Source organism: Pteropus medius, unplaced genomic scaffold, assembly GCF_902729225.1.
Source record: "Pteropus medius unplaced genomic scaffold, Ma_sr-lr_union100, whole genome shotgun sequence".
Lineage (NCBI taxonomy): Eukaryota > Metazoa > Chordata > Mammalia > Chiroptera > Pteropodidae > Pteropus > Pteropus medius.
Window position 1 is genome coordinate 9,886,845 of NW_024342474.1, and position 13,292 is coordinate 9,900,136.

A 13,292-nucleotide genomic window follows, 5' to 3' on the forward strand; every position below is an offset into this window, starting at 1 on the left:
ACTACATGATGAATCTCTTAGGTACTGAGTGAAAGAAGCCAGATTTAAAAGATGACAGAGTGTATAGTTCCCCTTATACAAAGTTTTAGAACAGGAAAAACTATTCAATGATGTTACAAGTGAGAATAGTGACTACCTCTCTATGGGGTTGGGATGCAGACTGGGAAAGAGAAAGAGGGAATATTCTGAGGAGCTGGAAATTTTCTATATCTTGATCTGTGTGGTGATGACACAAATGTATACATGTGCAATAATTCATTGAGCTATGTGCTTAGGTTCGGTGCTTTTGGTGCATGTGTATCATCTCTCTATAAAAGTTTTTTTTTTCTTTCTGTGGGTGGATGCCACAGAGTAAGCATCATTAAAGTCGCCCTACCAGTGGTTGTCATGTCTAAGTCAGAGTCTCCCAAAGAGCCCGAACAGCTGTGGAAGCTCAAACCTTCATCGGAGGTTTGAGCTTTGAAACAACTGATGAAAGTCTGAGGAGCCATTTTGAGCAATGGAGAATATTACAGATTGTGTGGTGATGAGGGATCCAGAGGCTTTGGATTTGTCACTTATACCACAGTGGAGGAGGTGGATGCAGCCATGAATGCAAGGCCACGCAAAGTGGATGGAAGAGTTGTGGAACCAAAGAGAGCTGTCTCAAGAAAAGATTCTCAAAGACCTGGTGCCCACTTAACTGTGAAAAAGATTTTTGTTGGTGGTATTAAAGAAGATACTGAAGAACATCACCTAAGAGATTATTTTGAACAGTATGGGAAAATTGAAGTGATTGAAATCATGACTGACCGAGGCAGTAACAAAAAGAAAGGCTTTGCTTTTGTAATCTTTGTTGATCATGACTCTGTAGACAAGATTGTCATTCAGAAATACCATATTATGAATGGCCACAACTGTGAAGTAAGGAAAGTCCTATCTAAGCAAGAGATGGCTAGTGCTTCATGCAGCCAAAGAGGTTGAAGTGGTTCTGGAAAATTTGATGGTGGTTATGGAGGTGGTTTTGGTCATGGAGGAAACTTCAGTGGTCAGGGTGGCTTTGGAGGCAGCCATGGAGGCAGCCATGAATGGGTGGAGGATATGGTGGCAGTGGGGACGGCTATAATGGATTTGGTAATGATGGAAGCAATTTTGGAGGTGGCGGAAACTACAATGATTTTGGCAATTACAACAATCAGTCTTCAAATTTTGGACCCATGAAAGCAGGAAACTTTGGAGGCAGAAGCTCTGGCCCCAATGGTGGTGGTGGCCAATACTTTGCCAAACCATGAAACCAAGGTGGCTATGGCAGTTCCAGCAGCAGCAGTAGCTATGGCAGTGGCAGAAGGTTTTAATTACTGCTGGAAACAAAGCTTAGCAGGAGAGGAGAGCCAGAGAAGTGACAGGGAAGCTACAGGTTACAACAGATTTGTGAACTCAGCCAAGCACAGTGGTGGCAGGGCCTAGCTGCTACAAAGAAGACATGTTTCAGAAAATACTCATGTGTACATGGGCAAAAAACTCAAGGACTGTATTTTTGACTTACTGTATAACAGGTTATTTTAGTTTCTGTTCTGTGGAAAGTGTAAAGCATTCCAACAAAGGATTTTAATGTAGATTTTTTTTTTTGCACCTATGCTGTTGATTGCTAAATGTAATAGTCTAATCATGATGCTGAATAAATGTGGTTCTTCTAAATAAATAAATAAATAAATAAATAAATAAATAAATAAATGAATGAATGAATAAATAAATGAATGAATAAATAAATGAGTGTGTGTGTGTGCATGTGTGTGCGTGTGTGTGTGTGTGTGTGTGTGTTATCACTAGAGTGTAATAGTCTCAAGAAACCGTTGGGTAAGCAATGAACAGTATCTGCCACACCCACTCCAGGAGGTCTAAGAACAAAGGTTCTTGGTCTTCCTACACTACCTGGAATGCATCTCCCACCTAGTCTCCAAAAAAGGAGAGTTGGAGGAGCACTCTCTTGGACATCCAGCTAAGAGGCTGGTGCAGTTGAAATCCTGAAGCTCAAAATTCTAGTCAGAACTCCTCTGATCATTACTTGAGTTGGTGAAGTGGTGTGTAAAAGAAATGCAGAAGGATTACACAGGATCTCAAATTTAAACCTGTTGCCCAAAATTCAGTTTTGTGAACACTGTAGCAGGCCTGAGTTTTTACTGCCAGAACCAATAAAGAAGATAGATTTGGAGACACAATTATTTACGGTAAGGAAAAATATGGACAAATCTCAGTTGGTAACTGGGAGACCTCCCTTTCTTCCTGCTAGTATTATCCTAAGACTATATTGAAATTTGTAGTTACTAAGACTTTCGGTGGTTAGTTGTAGTTACTAAGACCTTCGGTGGTTAGTACCCAGGGACATCTCCTCATTTATTTCATTTGGTTAGAAGGCTTAATTTAAATAAAGTAGCAGGTGAAGACTTTCTGCTATCAAAATTATTCAAAGCCCGTTCTAAATGACTTCCTCTAACACATAGACCCATCTGTTTGTTAGACATTCTATTTAAACTTTATGCTATTTCTTAAAAGATGTCAGACTGAGGATTTCTGGATCAATATTTTATACAAGATTTACTAGAGACTCAAACACAAATACTCTAATATTACTTAATGGGAAAAATTATCAAGAATGATACAAAAATAAGAATAATACGATAATTGGTAGTGACCTCACATTCCTGGAATTAAATGGACATAACTTAAAAACTTAAATAAATGAATTATAGAGCTGTTTTTTCCTGTTTGTTTTTAACTTAACTCTCCCCTACCTTTACCTTGGACAATAATGACACTGGATTAAGCTTCCTCTGTACATTATTTACTCCTAATTATTGGTTCTTATACAAGAGCTGCATTTTAACACCTTAGCAAGAGTCAGTATCAGTCTTCTGCCAGTTCTGTCTCCCAGCAAACCAGATAACTAACTATATTGAGGGGCCTAAAGTAGGACTATGTTCTTCATCCTTCCCACAGTTTCTTTTTAACTGCTCTTTGAATGAGAGAAAAACCATTGGATGACCTGGTTGCATTCCTCCTACTGGAGACATGAATTACAAATGGCTTTAATGTTGTTTGAAACTGGACTTTTCTTGGGAGTATTATGCAGCTTTTTCTATACCTATGGTGAGTGATTGGTAAAAGATTTTTGGAAAACCTTCCATGCTAAGTCATCTCATCTATGCTCAGTGATAAAAATTTGCGGAACTTGCTTCAGTTTTCATGCTATAAGACGCAGCTTTAGAAAAGCCCTGTTGGATTTGCTGTAACAATATAATTGAGGATACTATCAAAACACTCACTGTCCCAGATATAAAGCTCCACATCAGAAATTTATTTTGGACTTAAGCTTCAGTAACAGCTTAAGTCCTAGAATGTTTTGCCTTCGTTGTCAAGAGAATCATGAGTGGTCTTCATTTTTTCAACAGAAAACTCAAATCTGAATCTGTGGCTCAGATAATTATATGGAGCCCTACTGCTTGCCTAACTCATACCACTCTACTGACTTGTTTTAGCCTCACATGTTTCTAATGATTCTGGCTTTGTATATTATTTATATTTTCTATTTGATCATGTGTATTCTTATATACTTTTCCAAATCCCTTCTGAAAGAATATATAATAGAAACAATGCGAAAAGTAAATAAATATATAAGTAAATTAACCTTCTGAGACATCACCAAATTCTAGGCTTCCCACAGGTTTGGTTTAATGATTCACCCATTTACTTCACAAATATGGATTAAGCATCTACTGTGAATCAAGCAGGAAAGGTCAGAGCTGAAAATATTGTTTTAAAAAAACCACAGTCTTTGCCCTCAGGGAAATAGAATTCCTGAGGATGGTCCAGATGTTTGGGGCCCAGTAGCAACAAGCAGTGATTTCATATAGTAGCCTCTTTGAAGTCCCAGAGTCTTCACTAAGCCAGATCTCATCTTTTTCACAAATAAGCCTGGGTTTGGGGATAAGAGAATGAACGTAGATACTTAGATGAATACACACTTTAAGTTCCTGGCCAGGAACTTCTAGAGGCTACTATCTCAAAAACTCCTTCCAGTTCTAGAGAAATTGTTGGCAAAACTTGCACCTCAGACCTATCTGTATTGCCACTTCTACACTGGCCATTCCTTTATGCCCTAGGAGACCAACACTTGTACCTCTGGCTTGTGACTCTGGCTGCTAATTCAATTTCTTTACTGATTATTTGACTCTACTCATGTCCTCTGCAATCTTCATTTGTACTAGTTGGGTAAACTTTTACAGGACACACCAAGGTCCACCAACCCTGCAAACTCTCAGCTTTTCCTGCCAAGGGTAACAATAAACCTAATTTGCCATGTCAACTTTAAACCTCCACGTTCTGACCCACTTGGTTATATCTGATAGCAATTTGGTGATTGTTCTACTTTTTTGGTCTCTGTCCTTCTTTACTAGTCTTTACCAGCAGGGGGCTCTGTATGCTTGTCTCCAGGGCTTCCCCCTACCACTTGGAATATTTTGCTCTTTTTCTGAGAGAGCTGCCCCTTCTACCCCAACATTGGCAAATGCAGTTACTATCTATTACCTTAGAATATAAATTCCAAAAAAGATGCTTTATTTGCTAATGCAAATATTCATAAATACTTTAAAATTAAATAATATATCCTTCTGGCTTTCCTGAGTTCTAGATACTTAATGGAAATGAGCCTGTCCTTATCTATGGAGTTTTAACAAAAGGTAGTATTCTGTGCTAAATTTAAAGAGGTGCAAATTGCATTTTTTTAAATATTCATATGCTGTCCTCTACTTACCTAATAAGAGATATGTGACCTCCCCCTTCCACATATAAGAATATCATTTAGGACTTTAGGAATTGTCCACATTGCTTGCCACTGAGTACTCTTTGCTTAATGATTACTTGAAGTGTCCATGCTGTGAATGAAATCACTCAAGTGGCCATGGCCCCATGGCTTTAACACAACCTCGAAGGCTGAGGTCACCTCCCATCAATATGGTACATTTCATCTCCTGCTCTAGCCCTCCATAAGCGCCATCCACTCTCCCTTCCCAACATTTTATCAAAGAAATATCTACCTGTAAGAACTGTCCACACCAGTTTGGCTGCTGTTTTGAAGGACATGATTCAAAAAGATGTAATTTTGCATCCTCCTGTCTACCTGGTTAGGTGTATTAGGTAGGTTTTAGAGCAATACTCCATGCCATGCTTCTACAGAGAGTAGCAAGGTCTATCCCATTACCAGAGCAGATTTTATACACAGCTCACTGCATTTCTCTACCCAGAATATTTTATTTCACAGCAGGTGGTTCCACGGCTCCTATTTTCTATACCTTTAAGCACTACCATCACTCGTGGCAACTGGTCAGTTTCTGTAGAAGCTGTAAGCCACTAGAGAAAGCCTGCAGGAAATCCTCTTATCTGCCCAAAAGCAATATTTGTTTGTTGCTATTGAACAACAAGGAAATATATTGAGTAGAGGATACTGTCTAGTTATTTTTCTTATGTAAACCTATCACCTGCCCATGCTAAAATTGAGATGACTAGAACTGGGGTTTCTCTAGGTCTTGAAAAACATTGACCTCATGGCCTATTCTATCAGAGAGAACACTTTGTATTACAAGTGACAGAAAAGCAAATTTTAAATGATTTAAAAAAACAAGGAAAATTGTTAGCTCATGACTTATAACTTAAAGATCCAGGCTGGCTTTATGAACCTGCAGCACAAACCATCTCATTAAGGACTGGGTTTCTCGCCATCTCTTTACTCAGTGTTGGTTTCAGCCTCTACACCAAAGCCCTTGGGTGGTTTTAGAATCTTCTTATGATAACAAAATAGCTGAAAGCAGTCCAGCACATTCCATCACACCACATCATCTGGACAGATACCAGTCCCTTCTGAAGAAGTGAGAGGCTTTCCTAGAAGTCCTAGCAAATATTATTCCTTGGGTCTCATCAGTTGTGACTGAAAGCATAACCATTCCTGAACAAATAACTGATATCTAGGAAATGAGATTGGAACTTTCTACCCCAAAGAAAATCAAGATGAGAAATGGATTTTGGGTAGTGAAAACAATGTCCATAATATCTTTCTACCTATGTGCATTTATCACATCTTTCACAATTCCTTATGCTACCTGACGCCAGTGACAGAAATCTTTGCTCATGTAAATGGACATAATTTTTTCTGTTTTCAATTCAAGGACCACTTTCCCTAGGCTATCTCATCTATGATTTAAGGCCTTAAATACCATCCATGTGAAGACGCCTCTCAAAGCAGTACCTTCAAGCTAGACCTTTGTCCTGAGTGTTACAGAGATATGCTCAACTATCTGCTAGATATCTACATTTGTTTTACTCAAGTGTTTGAAACTCTTCTTTTTTAAAAGGGACTCCTTATCTTTTATAGATATATACTAAAATATTAACAGAAGAAATGATATGATATTTGAAATTTGTTTCAAAATACTCCAGTGGAGAAAAGGTGAAGTGTGGATTTAGCTTAAATCAGATAGGGGAAATGGCAGTTGTTGAAGCTATAGGTGAACATGCATAAAATTACTATACTATTCTTTCTACTGTGTATGTTTGACATTTTTCAAAGGAAATTTTATAAAGGCACCTTAAACTCAACATGTTTATGAAATTAAGATATATTCAGCCACACAGATAAGGACTTAATACTGAATTTAAAGGAGAAAAGATAATCTCTTTCATATAAAAGTCTGGTACATCACTCCACAGTGTCAGAGGCCCAAGATCCTCCTATCTTGTTGCTCCACCATCCCTGTGGTGTTCTCTTGGTCTTCATGGTTCCAGATAACTTAAAATCATTTCACATTTTTACCAGAAAGAAGGAAAAGCATACCACTGGTAGGGAGCATACCACTCTCTTTAAGAGTACAGCCCAAAAATCACAAACATCACTTCTACTGAGATTTTGCCCAGGACTTAATATGTGAATGATCTAGTTGCAAGCAAGGCTGAGAAATAGGTTGTTTTTCTGGGTAGCCATGTGCCAAACTAAGAAAAAAGAGAAGAGATGTTGAGAGGCAACTAACAGTCTCTGACCCATTCTGCCCTTCTAGTCGCCGAAATATCCATGTGCACCCTTCTTCTCACTCATTTATTTCCCCTCTGGAGGCAGAAACCACCAAAGTCCCATCTACTTTCTGTATCCAGCTCAAAGTTCAGAATCTCTGGTTAATTTTCAGTCTTTTTTTTTTGGATGTCTACATATAATTCCTCATGGACTTTTAGCCTATAAACTAAAAGACAAGTTACCTGCTTCCAATCTTCCTGTTAGAAATTGTACAACAGGAATGAGATAGCCAATATGTGTGTGTGTGTGTGTGTGTGTGTGCGCGCGCGCGCGCACGCACACATATATATAAACAATCTATTTGTGAAAGAGAAGAATGAGAAAGACATGGCAGCTTCTGGTTCATAGTAATCATCAAATCTTTTAGAGCAGTAATTGCAGAGACTTACTGCCCTGGTAGTAGAGAAGATTCCTAGTTCATTTGTCTAGCAGCCTGAGTGGACGGGTGGGGTAAGTGGAGACATCTCTCCTAAATCCTTGTCCCTTTTCATGACCCCAGGTTTTGTCTTATGGGAGGGTCTTCCTGTCCATTCTTCTCCAGGGCCACACCTGAAGTAGGCTTTGTAGAATGTGCCCTATTTGGGATTGCTTAGTTTCAAAAGTGACTTCTGTAAAACAGGCTTTGGGGCCTTTGTGCAGATAAATTATACAGCCAAAAGTTTCCTCTGGACATTTTTTAAATTTGAAAACTGATCTTTTATGGAAAAGGCATAGAACAGATTCTCCAGAAAGGAACACGGATGGCCCTGCCAACACTTTGATTTTAGGCCAGTGAAACTCATTTCGGATTTCTGACCTTCAGAACTGTACGATAATAAATTTGTGTTGTTTCAAACCTCCAGGGTTGTGGTAATTTGTTACAGCAGCCATATGAAACTAATACAAGAGTCTTCTAGTTGTTAACGTAGGGTAGCTATAATCTTATTGAATCCAAAGAAGAAGATAAACTGAGCTGGAGGTGTGAGGAGGGGCATATCGGTGATAGATCTGTTCCTGACTCTTTAAACACACTCCCTTATGCCACATAGAGATAAACACCATAAAGCTAAGAGTAGCAGCTTCCAACCAGGTATGTGGACAGCCTCAGACTGCAAACTCTTCACCAAATCTATTTTTTCTCCATTTTTCTATCCCTCAATTTTCCATTCCTGGCACAATTTTCTGACTTCTAATATCTGTCTCTGCCCCTCACCTGCAGCCTGAAGATCCAGAATTCTCTTCTCCAGCTCACTCTGCTCAGCTCTCCATGCAACTCTGTGGCTCAGCATGCCCTCTTAATTTCTGCAATATTTACAGCTTCAGATAAACAGACTTCCCATACCAGCTTGGCTGGTCTTTGTTGCAAAGGGGAATAGGGATTTGGGGAAGAACAATGTTGAGATTGGGGTATCCTGTTAACAAAGACTCCTCATCAAATAAATCACAGATTTGACCCATGAAATATCGAAAGAGCAAAGAAACTACTGGAAAAGCCTATAACACCTAAAAATTATAAGCTGCTCAAGTTTTTTTAGTTAGACTGTAATTTCTCACATCTACTTACTTTACAAAAGAAGAGATTGTTTAAATTAAATTCTAATTTTAAGACTTTATTTTAAATGAAACCCACATCAAGGTATACTCAAAGAGGAGAGTAAAATCCTATCATGGGTAGTATACTATAATTATTACAGAGTATTACTTTTTTAAAATAATTTTTTTTATTTTTTAATTACAGTTGGCATTAGATGCTATATTAGTTTCAGGTGTACAACATAGTGATTAGATATTTATAAAACTAACAAAGTGATCACCCTGATAAAGCTAGTACCCATCTGACATCATATATAGTTATTACTATATTATTGACTGTATTCCTTATGCTATGCTTTACATCCCCATAACTATTTTTAATTACTAATTTGTACTTCTTAATCCTGACCCCCTTTTAACCTTCTCCCCAACCCCTCTCCCATCTGGCAACCTTGAAAATGTTCTCTGTATCTGAGTTTGTTTCCATTTTGTTTGTTTGTTTATTTTGTTCTTTAGATTCCACATATGAATGAAATTATATGGCATTTGTCTTTCTCTGTCTGACTTACTCCACTCAGCACAATATCCTCTAGGTCCATCATGTCATTACAGATAGCATGATTTTATTCTTTTTTTATGGCTGAGTAATAGTTCACTGTATATATGTACCACCTCATCTTTATTCATTCATCCATTGATGGACACTCAAGTAGCCTCCATATCTTGACTACTGTAAATAACGCTGCAATGAACATATGGATTCTTATGTCCCTTTGAAGTAGTGTTTTGGGTTTCTTTGGATAATACCCAGAAGTGAGATAACTAGGTCCTTCTTTGTCTCTATTATAGACATTGTCTGGTATACGTATTGCTACCCCAGCTTTTTTGTTTGTTTCCATTTTCATGGAAACATCTTTTTCCAACCCTTTACTTTCGGTCTGTGTGTGTCTTTAGATCTGAAGTGAGTCTCTTGTAGGCAGCATATGTAAGGATTTTGTTTTCTTCTCCATTTAGCCACCCTATCTTTTGACTGGAGCATTTATTCCATTTACATTTAAAGTAATTGTTGATAGATATGTGGTTATTGCCATTTTATTATTCATATATTTTTTAATCTTTCTTCTTCTTCTTCTAAGAGAAATCCCTCCAATATTTCTGTAATATTGGCTTGGTGATGATGAACTACTTTATCTTTTTCTTGTCTGGGAAGCTCTTTATCTGTTCTTCGATTCTAAATGATAGCTTTGCTAGATAAAGTAATCTTGGTTGTAGGTCCTTCTTTTCATCACTTTAAATATTTCCTGCCAATCTCTTCTAGCCTGCAAAGTTTCTGTTGAGAAATCAGCTGACAGCCTGTGGGAGCTCCCTTGTAGGTAACTGCTTTTCTCTTACTGCTTTTAAGATTCTCTCTTTGTCTTTAATCTTTGGCATTTTGATTATGATGTGTCTTGGCCTGGGCCTCCTTGGGTTCAGTTTGGATCTCTCTGCACTTCTTGTATGTCTATTTCCTTTGCCAAGTTAGGGAAGTATTCCATCATTATTTCTTGAAATAGGTTTTCAGTTCCTTGCTCGCTCTCTCTCCTCCTTCTTGTATCCACATGATGTGAATGTTGGTACGCTCGATATTGTCCCAGAGGCCCCTTAACCTGTCCTCGTTTTTTGGATTCTTATTTCTTGTTGCTGTTCTGATTGGGTGTTTTCTGCAACCTCATCTTCTAAATCCCTGATCCGATCCTCTGCTTCATCTAATCTACTGTTGCTTCCTCCTAAGCTATTCTTTATTTCAGTTACTGTAGTCTTCATTTCTGACTAGTTATTTTTTATATTTTCTATGTCCATTTTTATGTTTTCTATCTCTTTTGTTAAAGTTCTCACTGAGTTTATCTACTCTTCTTCTAAGTTCATTGACAATCCTTATAACCATAGTGTTTTGAACTCTGCATCCGGTAGATTGTTTGTCTCCGTTTTGTTTAGTTCTTTTTCTGGAGCTTTGTTCTGTTCTTTCATTTGGGACATGTTTCTTTGTCTTCTCGTTTTGGCTGCCTCCCTGAGTTTGTTCCTATGTATTAGATAGGGCTGCTATGTCTCCGGTCTTAGTAGAGGGACCTTATGCAGTAGGTGTGCTGTGGGGCCCAGTGGCGCAGTCTCCCTGGTCACCCGAGCTGGGTGATCCAAGTGTGTCCCTTGTATAGGTTGTGTGTGCCCTCCTTTTATAGTTGAGCCTTTCTTGCTGTTTGCACATCAGTGGCAGGGACTGCCCCTTAGGCTGATTGGTCGTGAGGACTGGCTGGTGACTACAGTGGAGGAGCTGTTGTGCAGGAACTGACCTTATGGAGTGGGATTCACTTTAGCAGGACTCTGGTGCCTGCCCAGTCTGCCCTTTGGGTGCGTCATCCTCAGATGTGGCCCTGGGTTGTGCTCCAGCTCAGATGGAAGCCAGCCACTGGGCGTGCACACCGGGGTTTCTTCAGAGGGGCACTGTCACAGGCCAGGTTCAGCAACAGCCGCACCCTGCCCAGGCATGAGCCACCAAGCAATCCGCAGATGGCCACTACCCATGTTGGGTTTGGATATGCCTCAAAAGACCGAGCCACAAATCAAGGCCAGTTGCTGCTAGTGCTGGGCTTGAGGCTGCTCAGCAAGAGGTATGGTGCATACTGAGGCCAAGTGCTGCTTGTTTAGGGTTTGTGACTCTATGAGAGATTTTAGGATAGTCTGAAGCATGAGCCCAAACAGGTCATTTGTAAGGAAAATTCACTGGAAGCAGTGGGTCCACAGTTGGGAGAAGTGAGATCTCAGGGAATCACCTCAGCAGGACTACCTGTGTTTGCCAGGTTGATGGAGACTCAAATATGGCCATTAGCATCTACATGCTAACAAAGCTCCACAGAGGAACAATGAATGACCTCTGTCAGCACTTCTGTCTGGAAGAAAGCTGCCCCTCCAGTCCTTGCCCTGCAGCCAGACAACTTACTTCTTCCCCGTATGTCCCTGGCACCTTTCGATCTGCTCTCCCAGCATGGGAGCTCAGAGCGAGTGAGTCTGTCAGTGAGTAAGTCCATGCATGGGACACTTAAAAGGAATGTCTGCTACTCCAACAGCCCTCTGACTCACTCAGCCATAATCTCTGCTGGTTTTCACACCGAAGAATTTTAGAGACTTCTCTTCCCAGCACTGAAAACCTGGGTTGGGGGGCCCTATGTGGGACTGGGACCCCACGTTCCGCTGGGGAGACCACCACAGCCAAGATATCCCTCCCAAATCTCAACCGCCACACCTGAGTGTGGAATCAGCCCATTCTGTATCTCTTCCCCTCCTACCAATCTTGAGGTAGCCTCTTCTGTGTGTCCCCAGTTGTATAAGTCTGTTCAGCTAGACTTCAGGAGATACCTAGTCTAGCTGTGATGGCTGTTCTGTAGTTTAGTTGTAATTTTGATATAGTTGTGTGAGGAGGCAAGCACAGCATTACCTATTCCTCCATCTTGACCAGAAGCCCCTGTTCAAGTCTTATAATAAAGAAATAAATGTCCTATCTGCATAGATTTCCTAAGAAGAATGACTACACTATGAAGAATATACTCAGCACATTAAATTCATCATTATTAAATCATTAGTTCGACTTACCCAGGACAAATATACGAATTATGTACATATTAATTACTAATTAGACATTCAATTAATGCTATACTGACACCTTCCTTGTATTTAGAATAACTGAGAGAAAATCTAGGGAACCTAAGTTTCAAAAAATTATTCTGAAAAATGATTACTGTTCCAGCATCTATAAGTGAAAAATTACAATTTAAATATTCAAGAATAGAGTAATAGCTAAGTTAGTTATACAAAAACAAACTATTATTTGATCATTCATATTTATCTTTAGGAATAAATCTGAATAAAATGAGAAATTGCTTATTTGATAGTAAGTGAAACAGAGTATTATACCCAGTATTATTTCAACTTTGTAAAAATATGCATTGAGAAATATGAGGGTAAAGTCATACAATGGATAACATATAAGCATTAAAATTATACAAAAGAATATCTGTTGATACTGAAAAACATTTACATTATATCCTGGGTGAAAAGGGGGCAGATATTATACTGTTTCTAAAAACAAATGTATATTTATACATATGCATCAAAATATCTGACAGGATACACATGAAATGATAATAAGATTACCTATAGGTATAAAGCTAATTTTTATATTCCTCTTTTTAATTTTGGCATTGTCTAAAATTTTTCTATAATTATCATATATTGATTTTCTATGACCTATTAAAAAAAATACACAGTTATTTTCAGGCAGGGGAGAAAAGCAAAGGAAAATACTCAAAGAAAATGTCCAAAGTATTAATAGTAGTCACCTTTACCCAGTGATTTTTATTTTATCATACTTTTTATGTATTCTAACATTTCCTTAAAGAAGATGCATTGCTATACTTATTTTTATTAATGGTTAAATTCTTTCAAATTTTCTTTTATCTGCCAGCTTTGTTTTCTTTAGTACTTGCTTGCTACATCTTTTGTACCCCTTTACTTTTAATCCTTCTGTGAGTCTTTGTTTAGGCATGTTTCCTATAATTTCAAGATCATGTTGACACTAATAATCCAGGTCTTTTAATTGATAAGTTTAGTTTAATTGGTTGTGTTCTGATGTATTTGAACATAAACTACCATT

At 38.5% G+C, this 13,292-nt stretch overlaps 1 pseudogene; it reads left to right on the top strand.

Moving 5' to 3' along the window:
- Positions 1 to 387: 387 nt before the first annotated feature.
- On the top strand, positions 388 to 1,651 carry LOC120605047 (heterogeneous nuclear ribonucleoprotein A1-like; annotated as a pseudogene).
- The last annotated feature ends 11,641 nt before the right edge of the window (positions 1,652 to 13,292 follow it).